Below are 19,607 nucleotides of genomic sequence, written 5' to 3' on the forward strand. Positions count from 1 at the left end.
CCCTCTCTGTGCTGCTCACATGCACTGCCTCTACGCTGAAATCTATGAATTACCCCGTATATGTTTGCTGGTTGTGTATAAGGATGAGGACTAACTGTATACATTGAGGCTGTCCCTACCTAAAAATGGTTGCAAGCTTGGTGAAGTTTTCACAGAGTCACCCTTACTGTTTTTATCACTTAGTGGTATTTTTTTTAAGTGCCTGTGATTACTTTCCCTTGAACCGGTCTTCCGCTGGCGACTTGGGAGTCCCTTAGATTTTCATAGTGGTCAATCTCTCTAACACTCTCACTTCAAGTAAATTGTCGCGTCTCCCCAGGGTTGGTGGGAGGAAAGCTAGTTTCCACCTTTGAGATTAATAATATGAAGAAAGAAACTCTTCTGGAGACTTGAGCCAAATTTGGTATTTAGAAACAATATTTAATACACACAGTCATGCGTCTGTCTGTGTTGTTTCATACATTCAGCATGGGGCATTTTTTTTAAATTGACTGCTTACTGGTAAGGAGTCACTGTGATCAAGCCATAGGTGTGTGGTGAAACGCGTCAGGCTGTCTTCTGGCGTTTTATTTTCCTGGGAAAACGTGGACATTTTAAAACTGCTGAATGAATAAATGAAGGTTGTGGAATGTATTGAACCGTTGCCTTTTTGTTGGTTTTTGGTCCGTGAGGATATTTTATTTTCAAAGCCACGTTGGGATTGCTGCTTGCCGAATAGCATTTCATTGCCTTTCATCTTTTGAATATACATATGAAAGGCCAGGTGAAAAGAGTCATTGCCCTGGAGTTGTGAACTATGGAACTAAAGCCAAGAAAGGCCAAGGAAAGGGTATCCCAAGAGAGTATGAGAACAAAGCAAAGGAAGGCCAGGGCAAGGAAGTAATTTCCATGGGATTGTGAAACTGTGAAACCAAGTCCAAGAAGAGTCCATGGGAAGGGAGTGATTCTCCTGGCTTTGTGTGAGGAAACCCACTAAAAGCCAGACATCAGGAGAAGGGAGTCATTCTCCTGGTAATTGAATTTACAAGGTGGATTAAACCACTGTTCAAGGGGAAGGGAGACATTCCCCTTGGAGGCAAGACATAATTAACTTTCAATGCTTAGTCAGCAATCCTTTTTTTAAGCCAGTGGAAGAGAGTCCTTCCCTCTTTTGAGACTTACAATCAGAACTGTGCCATCCAGTCCAGTCATTCTCCAGGACCAAGAACATTAATACAACTTTAGTGTAATTATAGGTGTAAGGGACCGAGATAGGGGACTTTGACACAGAACTGTGGACTAGTTTTAGTTGCAACAGCATCTTGACCGACCCATTAGCACTTTCAGATGAGACAAGGAAACCTCTCACAGACAAAACAAAAGGTAGGGTTACTCTTTATTTTGATTTTAAGTAAAAGTCTATAGCAATCAGTATGCCACCTGTATGTCAGTCTCCTCCTTCTTCACCCGTACAGTGCATTTAACTTTTCTCCACCTTTGCTTGCTTTCTTTCTCTGCTGCCTCTTTTCCATTCTGTTACAGATAAAGGCAGAATACCCCTGGTGCTGGTACATTACACTGGTCTTGAGAAAAGTCTTGGCACTATTCGAGTACAAAGGTGGTGACTGGCACAGTATCAAAAAACTCTTAACATACCGTCAATCCTGGATGGCAGACAACTGGCTCTGTCTAAACAGTGAAAACACCGAACTCCTGCTGATTGTGTGTCCCTTCACACTAAGCAAACTCGACAAGGAGTATCATGCCTTCACTATAGACAACATCTCCATCACAGTATCACAAACCATTAAGACCTTGGGCGTATACCTAGAGCCAAGCCTGACCATGGACAGGCAGGTCAATGCTATCTCCTCCTCTGCAGCGTACCATTCCAAATTGATCAATGCTGTCAGGCCATTCCTGACCCAAGAGAACTGCATTACCATAGCCAGAGCCATCATTGGCTCAAGACTGGACTATTTCAATGCTCTCTTCATCGGAACCTCTCAAAGAAACCTGGCTAAACTCCAGATTGCCCAGATCAATGCCTTAAGGGCCGCAACAGGCATATCACGCAGGGAACACATCTCTTTGGTTAGGAGGCAGGTACACTGGCTACCTATCAAAGAAAGGGTTGTCTTCAAAACACTTGCCTTACCACACAAATGTCTTCACAGACTCGCACCCACGTATCTCGAACAAAGGATCTCCAAACAAACAGCGTCCAGACCCTCCAGGGCCACCTATGCCAACCGCATCTTGGTTCCTCACACGTGTAGAGTGTGTGCTGGGGGCTCAAGCTTCCCAACAATGGCTGCTACTCTCTGGAACAACCTCCTGAACGAGATCAGATCAATCGAATCCCATGCTGCCTTCCGTAAGGCCTTAAAAACTAGGATCTTTGTCTAGAGGGCTTACCCCACGTGCGATTGCTGATATATGCTTCCTCATTGAATGTGTCACACCTTGCAATGTAAAATACTGTTTCTCTGTAACTGCACCAACTAAAGCAAATGTCATATGTTTTCTCTTGGGCTGCTTATTGTAACCCTCAAGCAAGCCTTCTTAAGTATCCTTAATAGCACCTCGGTGCCCTTGGGTTGCAGTGCGCTCTACAAATCCAAAAATAAAATAAATACCAGAATACACAAAATGTCATTGACACAGTCTTTTCTGTTCCATTATTCATGCTCCCCTTTGCTTTCAGGACTTTCAGAGAATGTAAGAGCCTTCAGTATGCTGCTCCATCTGACTTCCTTCACTTCACTACCTTTCTCTCCCCTCGACACAGCATGTTGATGTGGTTGGACTCAGGGGAATTGGACCATTCGACATTCACACCTGCATGGTGTAAACTGGCATCTCAATAATTCTCCTTATAGATAGGATATATGATCTTGAATGTAAAGGTTGAACATTGCTGCCTGGTTGGAGGCAAATGTTGCATTTGGTTGTGGGTGTATGTGGGTGTGAGGCAGAGGAAGGCCATTTATAACTCTATCAGCCCTCCTCCTTCAGCAAATACGCAGAAGCCTGCATACCGCCTTTAACTCTCAGTGAAAATCGTTAAACGAAAAGTGGTATTTGAAAATCTTTTGATTTAACAAAATTACATTTCCCTTGCTGCTGGAAAACACTCTAGTCTGCTAGTCTCAGTTTGGTGCATATGCATGTGTGTTTTGATTGGTTTTAATGTTTTCCTGCCTGTGTTTTTAAGGTTTCGGGAAAGGTTTCCAGGTGCATCTCCTGGCCAAATCTGTCCTTCTCTTCCTGTTGGCAAAGTGCTACTTTTATGGAGCAAATTAATGCGTGCTACGGCAGTTTGTAATACAAACAAGCCTCTTGTTTTTAAATGGTTTACACGTGTAAGAGCTACCAAGATCAACATTTATTTTTCTTCTGAGTCTGTTTTACGACAAATTAATTTGTGTCTTCAATCCCATTCTTTCCAATTTGGGCCTTCAGGCATGCCTACTTCTCACCTATTTTCAACCTGATTGGAAGTGCCGCTACATACCAGGCCTTCACTTCCCAGTGATTTGATGGAATATATCAATACCACTCGCCTGGGATCAGCCTATTTTCCAATGGTGGTCAACTAAGTTTTACCAATGGATATCGCCCCCACCCCTGTTTTTCTTCTGTCTTCCTCTTTCCCGGCTGCAATTTTGTTGGTCCAGTTCACTGCTGGACAAATAACAGGTTGTCAAGTAAACTGAGCTGTTTACCCAAATCTATCTGGGTTGGCAGACTTCTAGCTCTCATTTTAACATAACAACTGGACACCTATGTGTTTATGCAGGGATTTTCCAAATATTGCAAGTGTTTCGACCTGAGTTTGGGATACCCAATGCATCTGATTAGGCTCGTCGTACAGGGCGTTCATATTTTAATATGACATATGAATTTGCAATTTGAATTGTCGTGCTTAATTTTTATCAGATGTTAGAATCATGAACTGTTTGCATTCAATATCATTTTTTAACCATGATAATTTTTTTGGACAGTTTTTATTGTTTGTGTTGAGTTGTTGCTTTTATGGATTTATACCAAAATAAAGCTGTATTGACTGTTTCTTTGTAGGAAGAATATTTCAAGTTAGTGACAATTATCATAAGTGTGCAAAGATCAAATTAATTCAGAGTTTCCTTTTAGAGCTGTCGAAAGCTAGCATAACAACTAACGGAAACAAGTGGGAAATGTTGCTAAATGATTTTCATCCTTTAGGATAAACTGGAGGGAAGGGGTCTTAGAATTGAAAAAAGTTGTAAAAATATGTGAGGCATTCTTTAATGACTAACTACCTTGGAATCTTCTTCACATCACTTGGCTTCCTCTCATATAGCATGAGTAGGAAAATGAGCAGTAATTGAGGGAGACACAGGGACAAAACAGTGCAGTTAGAAAGGACAGAATGTTTGAAACTCACAGAAATGTGCATTCACCCCTAGCTGCGGATACACCAACAACTTCATCCAAGACAAGTTCACCTCCCTCTCCCTAACCTGTTTCTCCCGTCTGTTAAACTCTGTATTCCCTTTCTCTATAGTCTCCCAAGTGTACACTTAATAGTCTATCCTTCTATGTAAAAGAGGCCATATTCTGTCTCCGTAATACTTTATCCTGATGTGCAGTGCTACATTACTTCACATCGAGGTGTGCGCTATATTAAAGCCAGAACCTACACATATTGGGGCCGATTCATGGAAAAGAGTGCATTAATCCCACAAGGGCCACGCGGCGAGAATGACACTGCACAACCCTGTGTGCCAAATCAAAAATGTGTACCCATGTATACATGGAATGTCCTGCGTAAAGCAACTGTATGTGCAAGTTGTGGCCAGAACACCCCCAACAAGTCCTCATGCAAAGCAAAAACTGCCAGAACAGCTACATTTGCGTTATCCCCTGGGTGCGAATACCCACACCCTTCAAACAGTGCGTAAGGTCCCCCACAAGCAGGCCTGCATCTCGGGACCCTGCGCGGGGTTCCAGTAACTGTTACCAGCACCCGACAACATGCATACAAAGTATCATAACTCGGGTAAAACTCAGAAAATATGCATGTGAACCCCCGTACAGTGTTCCTGCTCCACACTACACTGTATGCTTGCACTCCTAAATCCATTCCGATGCCCAGATGCGTACACGCACCTGTAAATCCGCACTGCGATACCTATGCGCAAGAGTACTTACGCATGCCTTCGGGTGGTGGAGAGATGGAGGGACTCGCGTGAGCATGTTGCAGGCGAGAGGTTGCGTGGTCACATTCATGAATACGCTTTGCTGTGCGCATTTGTGGGCACGCTATGGACCGCCTGCAGACCGTGCCTCATAACAACCACTTTTTCCCTTTTTTGTCCTAATTTTTTGTGTCCCGCCCCCTACTCTGCCCTCTGCGCAAGCCTCACCCACGCTCTCTGTGGTGTCTCACGCAAAGGCACTCGATCACTCACAGAGACGTGCCGAGCCTGTGCGAAGTCCCCGCAAGTTACGAAAAAGTACTGCACAGTCGATTCTATGAATCGCGGAACAGGGTTTTGCACGCAGAATGGCACGCAAATCCTCGATTTAATATATTCCATGAAATGGCCCATAGTCTTAGTATAGCAAGAAGTTACAATGAGGGTACAAGTGGGAAAGCAAGAGAAGATATCACTGGTGGTCTAGTCTTCTTTGGGTCACAATTCCCGACTGGCGATACTTTCGGCAGATGGGCACCTCCCAGTGCCTTCAGATCATTCTCTGCACATGGCATTGATGGATCAAGAATTCACTGCATTAGTGAGGGCAAGAAAGCGAAAGTGCGGTCCTCTCTGGTTTTGGTTAATTTTCCCACACCATGCAGTGAATCTGCAACACAGCTTGAATGACTGCAATGGTGGCCACCATAGCAAACATAGGGGCTGTACATTCCTGACTGTAAAAAATGACACACTGAGCTGCAATCATGATGGTCGTTGCACTAGAATCAGAATACCGATCCCCTCTGGCGTAACAGGGGCCCCCGCAGCCTCTGCGGTTCGGGGGGCCCCTCCAGCACATGTCCTGGGTGGGGGCCCATCTTTAAAATAAAAAAAAGATTTTTTTTCTCAAGAAAAAAAGTTTCGTTTTGAATTCACTCTGCATTAATAAAGACATTATTTCTGTAATAGAAATAATTTCTTAATGAAGGCAGTTACTACAAAAAGAAACTCTCTTTTAGAAGGCTGAGGGCTCCCCCAACCCATGAAATGGAAGACCCTAGGCTGGAGGGCTCCATGTCATGGGGTGGAGGGAGCCCTATGACTCAAGTCACTCTGCCTTCATAAAGAAATTATTTCCGTTATGGTTCGGTCCTTAACTGAATAATTTCTTAATGAAGTTAGAGTGACTTCAAAAACAAACAATGGGCCTCATTCTGGCAACAGCGGCCGGAAACAACAGTGCTCGTAATCTTACTGGCGCCGTTGTTTCCGGACCGGCATATTACAGGCCTACCTGCTGGGGCCGCTGTGCGCGACAGGTCTGACCCTGGCGGGCACAGCTGCCACGGTAGGGAGACCTGTCATGGAAGCACTGGCACCATTAAGAAAGGTGCCGGTGCTTCCGTTTCCCCAAACCCATGGAGTCCTATGTGACTCCACAGGAATGGGGATTACCGAAATTACCGGCGCCTGACTTCCCGGTCGCTGGACTTGGAAGAGCCCGGTGTCCCCTGGAAGTCAGGTGCCAGTCATTTTTTACGGGTCTGGCGGCAACCTATATTGAGCACCAATTTCTTTTTTAAGTGATAGGGCTCTCCTCAACCCCATGACGTGTGCGTGTGTGAGTGTATAGTGAAAGGGTGCACCCTTAAATGTATGGGTGGCTGCCTAGGTGTGCCTCTATGGTGAACGGGTGCACACTTAAATGTATGGTTGGCTGCCTAAGTGTGCATGTATGGTGAAAGGGTGCACACTTAAATGTATGGATGGTTCCCTGGGTGTACCTGTATGGTGAAAGAGTGCACACTGAAATGTATGAATGGGTGGGTGTGCACATGGTGAATGGTGTGTGCGCTTGTGTACAGGGGCACAACAAAACCTACATTTCGGGGGGCTAACCCTTCAAATGTTGGGAGATGCGCTAACTTCACGGGTGGTGGGGAGGGGCAAACTTATTTGTGTGGGGGCATCTAACTTCTTTATGCATTTTAATAAGACTATTCTAGTGCAGCCAAAATGTTACAAGCAGTTAACTCTCTCCTTTAAGTCTCCTATTCCCTCTCTACCCTTCCAATCACTCCCCTGGCATGCAAGTATTAGACCCACATCGCAATTTCAATTGTCTAAAAAATGTGGCATTTGAATGCAGGTACTAGCAGTGAAATGCTTTACGTTGGTAATTGCTGGGGCACATTAAAAGCAAAACCCAGGTGCTGTTTAACATCTGTTCTGTCCGGCAACTGCTCTAAAGGTCAGCCAGGTCGAGTCAACATAGCCCAAAATGTCAGGGGGGTTGCTGAAGCCCATTCAACTCAATGGTGTTGTGCCACTACTTGTGTTTAATGCCTTGATTACTCCTAGCCCTATTCTTCCTCATCCCAGTACTTATATATGAGGCAGTACTTGTGTACTCTTCCTCATACACAAGTACTGGGATGAGGTAGAGGTACATGGAGGTAATGCCTGACTTAGCTACCTGTAATCATCATTACTCCTAATCCCACTCCTCCTCATCCCAGTACTTACCTATGAGGCAAGGAGACTCATACGTAAGCTCTGGGACAAGGAAGAGGGGTGTGGAGGTAATTGTTGGCCAAGGAGCTGATTTTGGAGTTTAGGGTAGGGGGTGGGAGGGACAGGGGATGTGTGGGGGGCAGAATTGTGTGATAAATCATAATGGTTGTCCATGTCCAGGCTAAGCAGGCATGATATGTGGTATTAGTGGCTAGAAAGGCATTTTGGTGCAACCAGTCTAGTCATTCCTCAGTTTGGTATGACTTTCTTTTAATTGGGAATTTCTGATAAAGCAGTCCTGCTAAGTGTAATTACCTGGCTACATTGGCATTTGGGTGCTGCCAGTCTAGCCATTTCTTACTGCGGCATTGTATATTTTTCTGGGCATCTGTGATAAAATGATATGATAAAAGTCATTTATAATGCGCCTGTACACAAGTGTTTCTATGCGTGACAAGACAGGGGAGGGAAGATAGAGGGAGGACAAGACAAGGAATCTCAATAGGCCTTGTGTCAAAGGAAAGGGAGGGGGGAAGTGCAGGGGAGAGGGGAGGGGAAAACAGTGCTGGAATGCTCTGAGTAAGTGCAGCCAGTTACAGCCCCTAAGTGCATGGTAGGCATGGAGACAGTGCAAGGGTGACCAAACAAGAAAGAGTCTGGACTCAGAGAGACTCTGAGGGTGTCCAAGCAACCGGTTGGTACAGCAGACAGGTAGGTCAGCAGGGGAGAGAGAGAGAGAGAAAACAAAGGAGAAAAGAAACATTTTGATCTGCTTCTGAAAGCTTCAGATGGTCCAGCTCAAGTTTGAAGGGGCAGGGAGGCCATTGCAGAGGGAGGCATCAGCAGAGGAGAGAGATCTACCCTGCACTCTCTGCCTGGAGAAGCGTCTAACCCTTAGAGAGTTGGAGGTAGCTGAGCAAAGGGCTAGAAAAGGAAGGTATTTTGGAAGAGAGCATTGGATGTTGTGCGGGCCTCGGCCCCAGAAAGTCTTGTGGACAATGCTAAGGGTCTTGAACTTGATCCTTGCAGCCACCGGGAGACAGTGGAGAGATTTCAGGGCTGCAGAGATATGATCCTTGGGCTTGAGGCCAAGGATAAGTCTTGCAGTCTTGTTCTGAATTAGTTTCAGATGATGGAGAGTAGAGGAAGGCAGAATGAGAAAGAGCCTATTGCAGTAGTGCAGCCTAGAGAGAACCAGGGATCTGGAGACAGTGAGCTTCTGGTGGAAAGTGAGAAAGGGAAGAGTCCCTTTGAGGAGGAGCAGCTGGTAGTGGAACTTCTTGGTGACATCCGAGATGTGAGGAGAGAAAGAGAGAGACATAGAAGATAACACCAAGGGTTTTTGCCTCACAGGAACGTGAAGGAAGAGGGCCCGAGGTGGACGGCCAGATTGAGAGAGGGAAAGCTGGTGCCAGGGTCCCAATGAGAAGGATCTCTGTCCTACTGGCATTAAGGCAGAGATCGTTGGAGGCGCACTAATCCTGAATCTCGGATAGACAGTCAGGAATGAGCGAGAGAGGAGAGGAGGCTGAGGTGAACCTGAAGGAAAGCTGAGTCATCCGCATAACACTGAAAGATAGAGGAGAAGTTAGAGATCTGGTGGGCCAAAGGGGCCAAGTAGAGGTTGAAAAACCAGGCAGAGAAGATACAGCCCTGGGGAATGCTGCAGGTAGAGAGAGAAGGCAGAGAGATTAGGACCAGGTTTGACGTGGGTGGGGGGCGGTCCAAGAGGAAGGAGGTAATTCACTCCAGGGCCTGATCCATGATGTCCGGGATCTCACGGAGTCGATTGATCAGGATGGCCTTGTTGACTGTGTCGAAAGCAGAGCAAAGAAGGAGGGTGAGGACAGAAGGAATGCTGGAATCAAGCTTAGAGAGCAGATCTTCAAGGGTGTTCAGGAGAGAAGAAGAAAGACTGATGGTCATGGAGATAACCATCAGATTCAGTGTGGAGAGTAAGCTGGGAGATGGCAAGCTTTTCCAAGAGTTTGCCCAAGAAAGGGGTTATGGAGATTGGGCAATAGTTTGCCGGGCAGGTAGGATCAGCAGACAGCTTCTTGAGGAGTGGGTGCACAAGGGAGTGCTAAAGGGGAGAGGGGAATGTTCCAGTGGCTAAAGAGTGACTACAAAAATCAGTCAAGGCTGGAGCGAGGGTGTCAATATGGTCATTGATGGTTCTGGAGGAGCACGGAGCACCTGTTTAGACAAAACTTTCATAGATCAGACTTACTCTAAGTCTGGTGTTGTTAGAGAGAAAGAGGAAAAAGGAGGGGGGGAGGTAGAGATGGCCAAAGGAGGCCGATAGAGGAAGAGGGAGAGGAAGAGGAGATAGAGGACAGGATGCCCTGAGATTTAGCAAAGAAGTGAGAGGCTAGAGCTGAACAGAGGGCCTTGGAGGGAAATGAAGAGCTAGAGACCACAAAAGGATTGACCAGTTCCTTTCAGATTTTAAAGAGTTTGGCCGTGTTGATAGAAGCCACAGAGACAGAGGGTTTAATGTGTGCTCTCTTCTTAATGATTGTTATTGCTTTGAATGGCATTTTGGTGCAACCAGTCTAGGTATGTCTAAATGTGGCCTGGCATGCTTTACTGTAATGTTATTACATGTTTACACTGGTCTACATTGTGCAGTCAGTTGGACATGTTTTCATTGTGGCATGACATTTTTAATAGCAAAGCACTGTTGGTAACCAGGTCCAACTTGGGTCCTTCCTCTCTGACGTCTTCTTCTCCACCTGTGGTGTTCCCCAGGGATCTAATCTCTCTCCCTGGCTTTTCAACCAGTATCTGTCATTCCTTGCCCACTGCATCGCCGCCCTCTGCCCCAACTTTCAGTGCTATGCGGACGATACCCAGCTCATTTTTAGGCTACCCTCGGCCTCCTCCTCTCCTTCCCTCATCTCTGACTGTCTGTCTGCTATCCAGGAATGGTGTGCCGCCAATGACCACTGCCTTAATGTCAGTAAGACTGAGATTCTACTCATTGGCACACCCACTCCCTCCTTCCCTGCAGCTCTCTGGCCGGCCTCTCTTGGCCCTCTTCCTGCTCCTACCTGCAAGGCTAAAAACCTCGGGGTCATCTTCGACTCTACACTCTCCTTCTCTCCTCACATATCTGACATCTCTAAGAAGTCACACTACCAGCTGCACCTCCTCAGAGGTATTCTTCCCTTCCTCTCCTTCCCCCAGAAGCTCACTGTCTCCCGAGCCCTGGTTCTCTCGAAGCTGGACTACTGTAACAGCCTCTGTCTTAATCTGCCTGCCTCCACTCTCCGCCCTCTGCAACTCATCCAGAACAGAACTGCGAGACTTATCCTTGGCCTCAAGCCCAGGGACCGTATCTCTCCAGGACTGAAATCTCTACACTGGCTCCCAGTGGCTGCGAGGATTAAGTTCAAAACCCTCTGCATTATCCACAAGGCCTTCTGGGGCCTGAGGCCAAAATACCTTCAACTCTCTCTTCCTAAATATCTTCCTTCCCGAGCCCTTCGCTCATCCGTCTCCAACTCCCTCAGGGTCAGCCGCTTCTCAAAGCAACAAGCTGGGGGTAGATCTCTCTCCGCGGCAGGGGCCTCCCTCTGGAACAGCCTTCCTGCCTCCCTGAAACTTGAGGAGAACCATCTCTGGTTCCGGAAGCACCTCAAAACCTTCCTCTTTGCTTCTGCTTTCTCTGTCCCTCTTCCCTGCTAAATTCTACACTGAAATTGCACTGAATCTGCAACTGGGCCACTCTCACCGACCTCGGTCCTGGGCCCAGCCACTCTCCACTTGCACTGCCTCCCTGGCATCCCCTGCACTGCGGGACTGTCTCTGTATCCCTACAGCCCTCCCTTCCCAGCACTTGTCTGCACTTTCCTTGCACTTGCCACCAGCTGGCCCTATTTATTTATTTATTTTTATTCTACTTACTTGTACTGCACTTCCCCCTCCCCTTCCCCTTGCACTTTTCCCTTCCCCTACCCCTGCACTTACGCGGTCTGAATGATACCTGGCCTAGTATGATCGTTGTCTGTCTTCCCCTTGTTCCCCCCTCCCTGCCTCGTCGCGCCTTGAAACACTTGTGTATAGGCGCGTTACAAATGCCATATCATATCATATCATATCATATCATGTATTGGATTGGTGTTACCCTACAAAACAATTGCAAACACTGTGGCTTTATAGCCAATTTATTGCAGAAAGTGTGCTGTATATTGCATTAAAATACATATTTATATCTTTCTACTAGAATTTTGCACAAGCATGACAATCTAGGCTGGCCCAGAGTGTGGCGCGACCCGTGATTTGTTGCAGAGTTGTGGGCGGGCTCAGCATGGCTCGCAGGGGGGCCCACACGTTTTGTGTTACGCCACTGCCGATCCTGGGTTGCAAGAAGAGCTCCAGCAAAGTGCGGGAACACCACACGGGAACAACAGTGCTGACTTTCTGAATGAGGGTGCTGCACTCTGCTGGAACTTCTCGGGTGCGGGTGGGATGAGAATGGGAGAATGGGCTGGTTGGGGGTGGGGGGTAGATGCACAGAAAGCCTTTGTCCACGTTGACCGCAGTCAGGAAGGGGATGTCAGTCTCATGATCAATTGTGGTACCCACAGCTGCCTGCTGTCCTTTATGCAATGATCTACTTTCATATTTTGTTTGATTTATTTGCTATTTTTACAGCAAAAATCTGCAATTTTTGTCTCCAGATATCCTCCACTTCATCAGCGACAGCGATGGCAGATCCCGATAAAGTATAAGCATCCTCCTATGGAAATGATCTACCGCTGAACCTGTCTGAACCTCACACTGTGCAGATACCCCATGCCTGGGGCTATACCACCACAAAGAGGGATTCACAAATGTAGACAACAGACCAAAAGCAAAAACAAAACACAAACACGTTTAGGAAAAAACGTGGGAAAACAATGGAAGTTTGATGCCAAAGAGCGGGTGAAAAAAAAGCTAAGAAAACGGAAATGTATTTTTATGCAAATGAAGCTGCAAGGCCGTCAGATAATGGGCCTGCCAAAATTGGTGCAAGAATTCATTGCTGAGAAAAATCACATTAGTGGAGATGGTAAAGAATGGTCTCCAGCGCTGATGGTCCCCTGCCTGATTATAATGCGACTCAATGTATATTAATCACAGCATGCAACCCTAGATGATGCCCCTAGTAGGTGCATAATATATACATTGAAGTGATATTTTTATGTTTATTATCCGGGCACATAATGGTGATGTTTACCATATAATTCCATTTATAGATTGCCATTTACCCTGGCCCGTTGTTCTTCATGATGCAGAGTGCTCTGTAAATGGCCTTTTGTGATAAGTGGAGTCTTTACAGTCTAGCGTTAGCCGCTTTACATTACCTCGGATATCCCTCCAACCTGCTCCTCCAGGACTCTCTAAAAGTGCCTTGCCTTCATTACTTCGGAATGATTTCTATCGCTTAAAAAAGAAAAAAATAATAAGGAAAGTCCGTGGTTTAACCCCCTTTTGCAGTCACCTGTGTGTAACCGACAGGTCACCAGAGTACATTCTCTTAAGTTTCGGAACATAAGTGCCAATCAGTTTGGTAACAATAACATGGACTTTTAAGCACCAAAAGGCAAATGACTTTGTTATGCAAGCTATTGTTTGTTTGTTTGTTTGTTTATTGTTTTTATATGGCGCGCCAAACCCGAGGGTAACTGGGCGCAAGCACTACAAGGAGATTTTAGGCTTGATGATACTTAGAGTTACAGTCATAAAATTACAGTCATAGAATTACCAATCACAGGTTACCGGCAAGCAGTTAAAGATATATACAATACATTACAATATATACAGTTGCATTACGGATAGCAGTAAGAGGTGAAGTTTCAGTTGCCAACTTATATGGTGGCAGATACTGGACCTCATTCCGAGTTCGGAGGTAACCACACTGCTATTTGCGGCATGGCTGCCTCCGAACTCGTCCAAACTCCGGCCTGGTGAATGGAGTAATTACCGGTCCATTCCGAGGTCGGAGGGACCGGTAATTCCCCATTCACCAGGGCTCTTCACCATTCCCATTTGAGCCCCCATAGGGCTCAATGGGAAGGGGGAAGGCAGCAATAATGGTACCGTAAATTACAGTACCGTTATTGACCCCGGAGTCCCTTTGCGGGTCCCGTCCTTAACGCCTGCTAAAAGCTGCAAAGGGAACTCGTAGTAGGGCGGTAAGGGTTTAACAGCACCAGTCTCATTACTGGTGACCGTTAACCCTTACCGCCCTACTCGGAATGAGGCCCACTGGCTTAATCTGTTGTTTGGCAGTAAATTGTTGGGTGATCGTCATTGGTTCTAATCCATTTCTCTATGTTTCGTCTGAAAATGGGGTAGGTTTGATCAGCCCGGAGTGAGTTGGGGAGTGAGTTCCATGTTTGGGCTGCCATGACTGGGAAGCTTCTGCCGCCAGATTTGGCTAGGTTGAAACGCGGCACACTGAGGTAGCAAGAGTTGGAGGATATGGTCAGGCGATTAGTAGTTTTCTTGGCTATCCGGTCGGAGAGGTACTGTGGTGCGGCATTGTTGAGGCATTTGAGGGTCAGGGAAGTTGTTTTTAGCATAATTCTATCTTTAATTGACAGCCAATGGTTTTGTCATCTGATCGCAGATATATGATCTCTGTTTGGGATATTTAGTGCCGTTCTCATTGCGTTGTTTTGTAGCGTTTGGATTTTGTTTAAGATGTATTTGTTAGTTCCCATGTAGAGGGAATTGCAATAGTCCAATCTTGAGAGTATAAGGGTAATGCAGCTAGTTGGGGATAGGTAAGGTCTGCAGGCCCTGATTAGTTTGCATGTGTATGCTGATGTGGACGCTAGGGAGTTGACTTGTTTGCTTATGGTTAGGGTGGAGTCAAGGTAGAATCCAAGTGTTTTCACTTCCTTTACAACCTTGATGGTATTGCCATCAATGTTGAAAGAAGAATACTCATTATTGAGTTTTTTAAGGTTGGCTGGGGTACCTAGTATTAGGAGTTTGGTCTTGTCATCATTCTCGCAGAGGCCGTGTGTGGCAATCCATGCCTGAATGAGGAGGTAGATTTTGTTCATGAGAGCCGTGTCAGTGATGTAATTGCCCGAAAGGGGTATGAGGATCTGGATGTCATCTGCATAGTTGGTGTAGGTGACACCCAGATTGTCCAATTTGTCAAACAGTGGTTTCGTGAAGATATTGTACATGGTGGGTGAGGCGCATGATCCTTGTGGACGCCACGAGTGATTGCGATAGGATCTGCTGGGTCTACAGGGGAGAATACTCACATAGTTCTGTTGTTGAGGAAAGATTGAACCCATGCTACTGCTTCCTTAGAAAAGTGAGCCGCTGAGGCAAGGTGTTTACAAAGGTTTTCGTGGTCCACCAAGTCAAAGTCAATGACAAGACAAGGAGGAGCAGCATGGCAGTTTTCCCTCAGTCAGTGAGCACCTCAATTTGTGTTTTTAAATCGATCAATGCAGTTTCAGTGCCATGTTGCGGCCTGAAACCTGATTGGTGGGTGCCGAGGAAATGGTTAGTTTCCAGGTATTGTTGTATCTGGATGTACGCTACTCTGTCAAGTATCTTTAAAAGAAAGGGAACCGTTGTGATGGGCCTGTAGTTAGTAGGAATGGCTGGATCTAAGGTTTATTTTTTCAGCAGGGGTCGGACCCAGGATACTTTCAAGTTGCTTGGGATAATGTTAGTTGAGAAGGATGCTTTGATTAGTTTAATGATAATTGGTGACAGCTCTCCCGCTGCATCTTTGATTAGTTGTGCTGGGCAGTTGTCACCCTGGCATCTAGTTGGCTTCAAGGAGGAGATGATTTTCTCTACTTCAAGGATGGAAACCTTCGAGAATTTCAATTGGTCTGGTTTATTGGTTGGTATGTCAGTAGTTTGGGGGTGAGCATCATGTTTGGTGAGGGAGGGTTTCTTGTTCGCAATCTTTCCTTTGAGGAGTACAATTTTCTTGTCTAAAGCATTCTGAATGTTGGTGCACCAGGCTTTGTCTTTAGTTATATTTTCAGCTGGAGAGATTGGTGCCTCCATTTCTCGTAATATGGTAAAGAGCTCTTTTGTGTTAGAACTGGCTTTGGCAATCCTGGCGTTGTAAAGGTTTTTCTTGGTGTTAATTATTTCTTTATTGTAGTGGTCGGCAAAATGTAGTCAGGTTCGTTTTATTTTCTGCTGATGGTGTGTGTTGCTATAAGGCTTCCAGTTTTATTTTTTTGCCTAAATCCTTTTAAATATGGGGTGAACCACACGTTTAGGTGTGCTTGTGATTTGCTTTTGCACAGTTTAAGAGGTGTGATAGAGTCCAATGCTGTGGACATAATTGTATTATAAGTGTCGACTAGTATGTTCGGGTCAGTGGATGCAGATATACGGCTTACTGAAGGCATGATAAGTGGTAAGAGTCTGTCCATTGTGATGTCTTTCTTGTTCCTGGTAGGTTGAGGAGGACCTGTAGTCATGTTTGTTTGTGTCTGTTTGTCTATTACCATGGTAAAGGTAATCAGGTGGTGGTCAGTCCACGACAGTGGAGAGATGGAATTGATAGATAGGTTGCAGTTTAGGTCGGCCGCTCATTCAAGGGTTCTGCCTTTTGAGTGTGTTGGTAGGTTTACTTTTTGGACAAGTCCTTGTTCTGAGAGCATATTAGTGATAGCGTTGGCGTCATTGTCTGTTTGGTCATTAAAGCCAAGGTTGAAGAACCCTAGGATGAGTACTTGAGAGGTTGTCTTTGTGTTATTGGAAAGGATGCTTGGAATGTCATCCTCGAAGGATCCAATGGGTCCCGGAGGCCTATACACTAGGTAAATTGTTAGTGTCTTAGAGCTAGATATTGGTATTTTTGCTATAAGCATTTCGCAGGATATGTTTGGAGGTGATGGCATAAGTCTGATTGCTAGTTGTGTTTTAACTATGATGGCAGTACCTCCTCCTCTAGCGTTAGTTCTATCTGCTCTGAGGATTTGGTAGTTTTCAGGGACCACTAAGGCCAGGGCAGCCAAGTCTCAGTGACTTCTAAGAGGTTGAGATTATTTAAAGTGATCAGGTCGGCTATGTCTGTATCGTGTGCTACCAGGGATCTAGCGTTTATTAAGACCATATTGAGGTTGGCGGTCTGGATGGTGGTATGAGTTTTATTGGATTTGCGAGGGCTAGTTTTAGGTTTGGCTAGTTTCTGCAAGGTATCTGAGGCTGTTTTATCGGGATAGTGGGGTAGTTTAGACTTGGAGCGGTTGTTATTTGGGTGGTTGTCCTGTTTCGATAGGACATTAGCTCATGGATCATGGAGGCGGGGTAGCCTAGCTCGAAGTTTGATATTCCTTTCTGTGACTGGACAGGGTATGGATTTGGTACTGGTCATGGTCGCTGGAGTGTGGCTTACTGTGAGGCAGTTAGTGAGGGTAGTCTGGTGGATAATTATTATATTGGTAACTGTTAAAGAGGTTTGGGCAAGGTTTTTTGTATTCATATTTGCAATAAGGTGAAAGCGATTGTGGTCCAATTTGTTGGCAGTAGTGTGCTGTGCAGGGAGGGGGAGGAGGTGGAAGCAATACAGATGGGCTAGTCCCGCATAGGGCAATTCACAGTGGGCAGCTCAGGGCAGGCTGGTCGCAATAGGCAAAGTAGGCTAGGTCACAGTAGGCAGTTCAGGGCAAGCAAAATAGGCCAGTACAAATAGGCAGTTCAGGGCAGCCAAAATAGGCTAGTACCCAATAGGCAGTTCGTTCAGAGCAGACAAAATAGGCTAGTGCACAATAGGCAGTTCAGGGCAGGCAAAGTAGGCTAGTACACACTAGGCAGTTTAGGGCAGGCAAGATAGGCTAGTGAACAATAGGCAGTTCAGTTCAGGCAAAATAGGCTAGGCAAAGTAGACTAGTTCACAGTAGGCAGTTCAGGGCAGGCAAAATAGGTTAGTGCACAATAGGCAGTTCAGGGTAGACAAAATAGGCTAGTACCCAATAGGCATTTCAGAGCAGGCAAAATAGGCTAGTTCACAGTAGGCAGTTCAGGGCAGGCAAAATAGGCTAGTACACAATAGGCAGTTCAGGGCAGGCAAAATAGGCTAGTGCACAATAGGCAGTTCAGGGCAGGCAAAGTAGGCTAGTGAACAATAGGCATTTCAGAGCAGGCAAAATAGGCTAGTTCACAGTAGGCAGTTCAGGGCAGGCAAAATAGGCTAGTACACAATAGGCAGTTCAGAGCAGGCAAAATAGGCTAGTGCACAATAGGCAGTTCAGGGCAGGCAAAGTAGGCTAGTTCACAGTAGGCAGTTCAGGGCAGGCAAAATAGGCTAGTACACAATAGGCAGTTCAGGGCAGGCAAAATAGGCTAGTGCACAGTAGGCAGTTCAGGGCAGGCAAAATAAGCTAGTGCACAATAGCAATAGGTGGATAGGACTGTGAGGCAGTACCATAATGGTATCGATTATTATCAAAGGGCAATTCCACAATATAATGCTGCTATGGCTTAGTCAAGTTAACATCAGTGCGTGCTTGGTGGCGCAGTAGACTAGACAGAAAGCCACATTGAAGGTAAGTAGTCTACAAATAATCTATGTATCATGAAGCTAGTCCCAGGAGGGGATCGTAAAATATTAAGGCAGATAACGTTCAGTGACACAGTAGGGTAGTCAAATAAAGCAGTAGTGATGTGTGAGGCTAGTTGATTAAATCATGCGATAGGCAGATCCAGTAAGCAGTAGTATACAACAGGACTGAAATGCGGCTTAATGACATGGTAGGCTAGTTCCAAGGTAATAGACTATATAGTAGAAGTATCACAAGAGTAGCTACCTAGGGTGTATGGGCTGATGGGGCACAGTAATACAAAAGGGCTAATGCAGTAGAGAGATAGGCAAATATAACATGAATCAATGTGCATGCAAAGTATGCCAGTTAAGCAAATATTGCTTGTTAATTCAGCAAAGGCAAGTAAAGGCTGATATTTCCTTTAGATACAAAGTACGCCGTGGCTTGGAGGTGGAGTGGTGAGCAGCGTACGATAGGAGTCTCAGGGAGAGACGACTCCTGGATCAATTAGACAAAGTTTTGGAGAGTCGAGCTCACAGTTTTTGATGTCCATGGGTTGCTTACTAGCGGAGATACTGATGACAAAGGGTCCGCACCCTGCAGCCGCGATGCAGCAAGACAGGCGAAGACAGGATCCTTAGTGCAATCCTTTGTGTGCATCCAGCTATCGCATTCCGGCTCAAAGGGAGGCCGGAAAACATCTGGGAGGCCGTACAAGCACCCAATCTGCTACTGCAATGAAGCAGCATTACGAACGCTCGCGCTGTGCCATTTTGGCGAGCACGAAATGCAAAGCCCGCTTTCTGGGCAAATATTCGAGGTAAGGCGTTGGAATGAGGCACAGGTCATCTGAGGGCACTGGGGGCATAATATTATTAATAGTATCCAGCAATGAAGCACAAATGTTCTTAAGGAAATACCTAGTACTCCAAAATGGATTTGGCAGTCTGTCGGGTAAAAGTCAAGGCACCATACAAGAGATTTTGAAATCTGTGAACGACCACTTTCAGATAAAAAAATAGACTATATTGTGCTATTTTGTTGTTTTATTCTTTTTCTTAAAAATGTATTTGCATACTTGTTTTAACACGAGCACGGTAGACTTAACAGTGAAACCGTAAAAATATATAATGACAGAATAAACAATCCTAACTAAATATATATAGAAAAATACTGTCAACGATTAACCAAATACATATAAGGTAAACATGATCACATAGATATATTTTACTAAAACACGCATATCCTAGTGTTAAATGAAAATGTCTGCCCAAGTAGGGGGTTCAGAAAAGAAGTTACTACCCCAATTTACGGGTGTCTGTAAACTGTGGCTTTGCAAATGTGTTGGACTACGACTCCCATGATCACCCACCACTGACTACGTTGGGAAGAGCAAATG

This window comes from Ambystoma mexicanum, chromosome 10, assembly GCF_040938575.1.
Source record: "Ambystoma mexicanum isolate Mex_15411 chromosome 10, UKY_AmexF1_1, whole genome shotgun sequence".
Lineage (NCBI taxonomy): Eukaryota > Metazoa > Chordata > Amphibia > Caudata > Ambystomatidae > Ambystoma > Ambystoma mexicanum.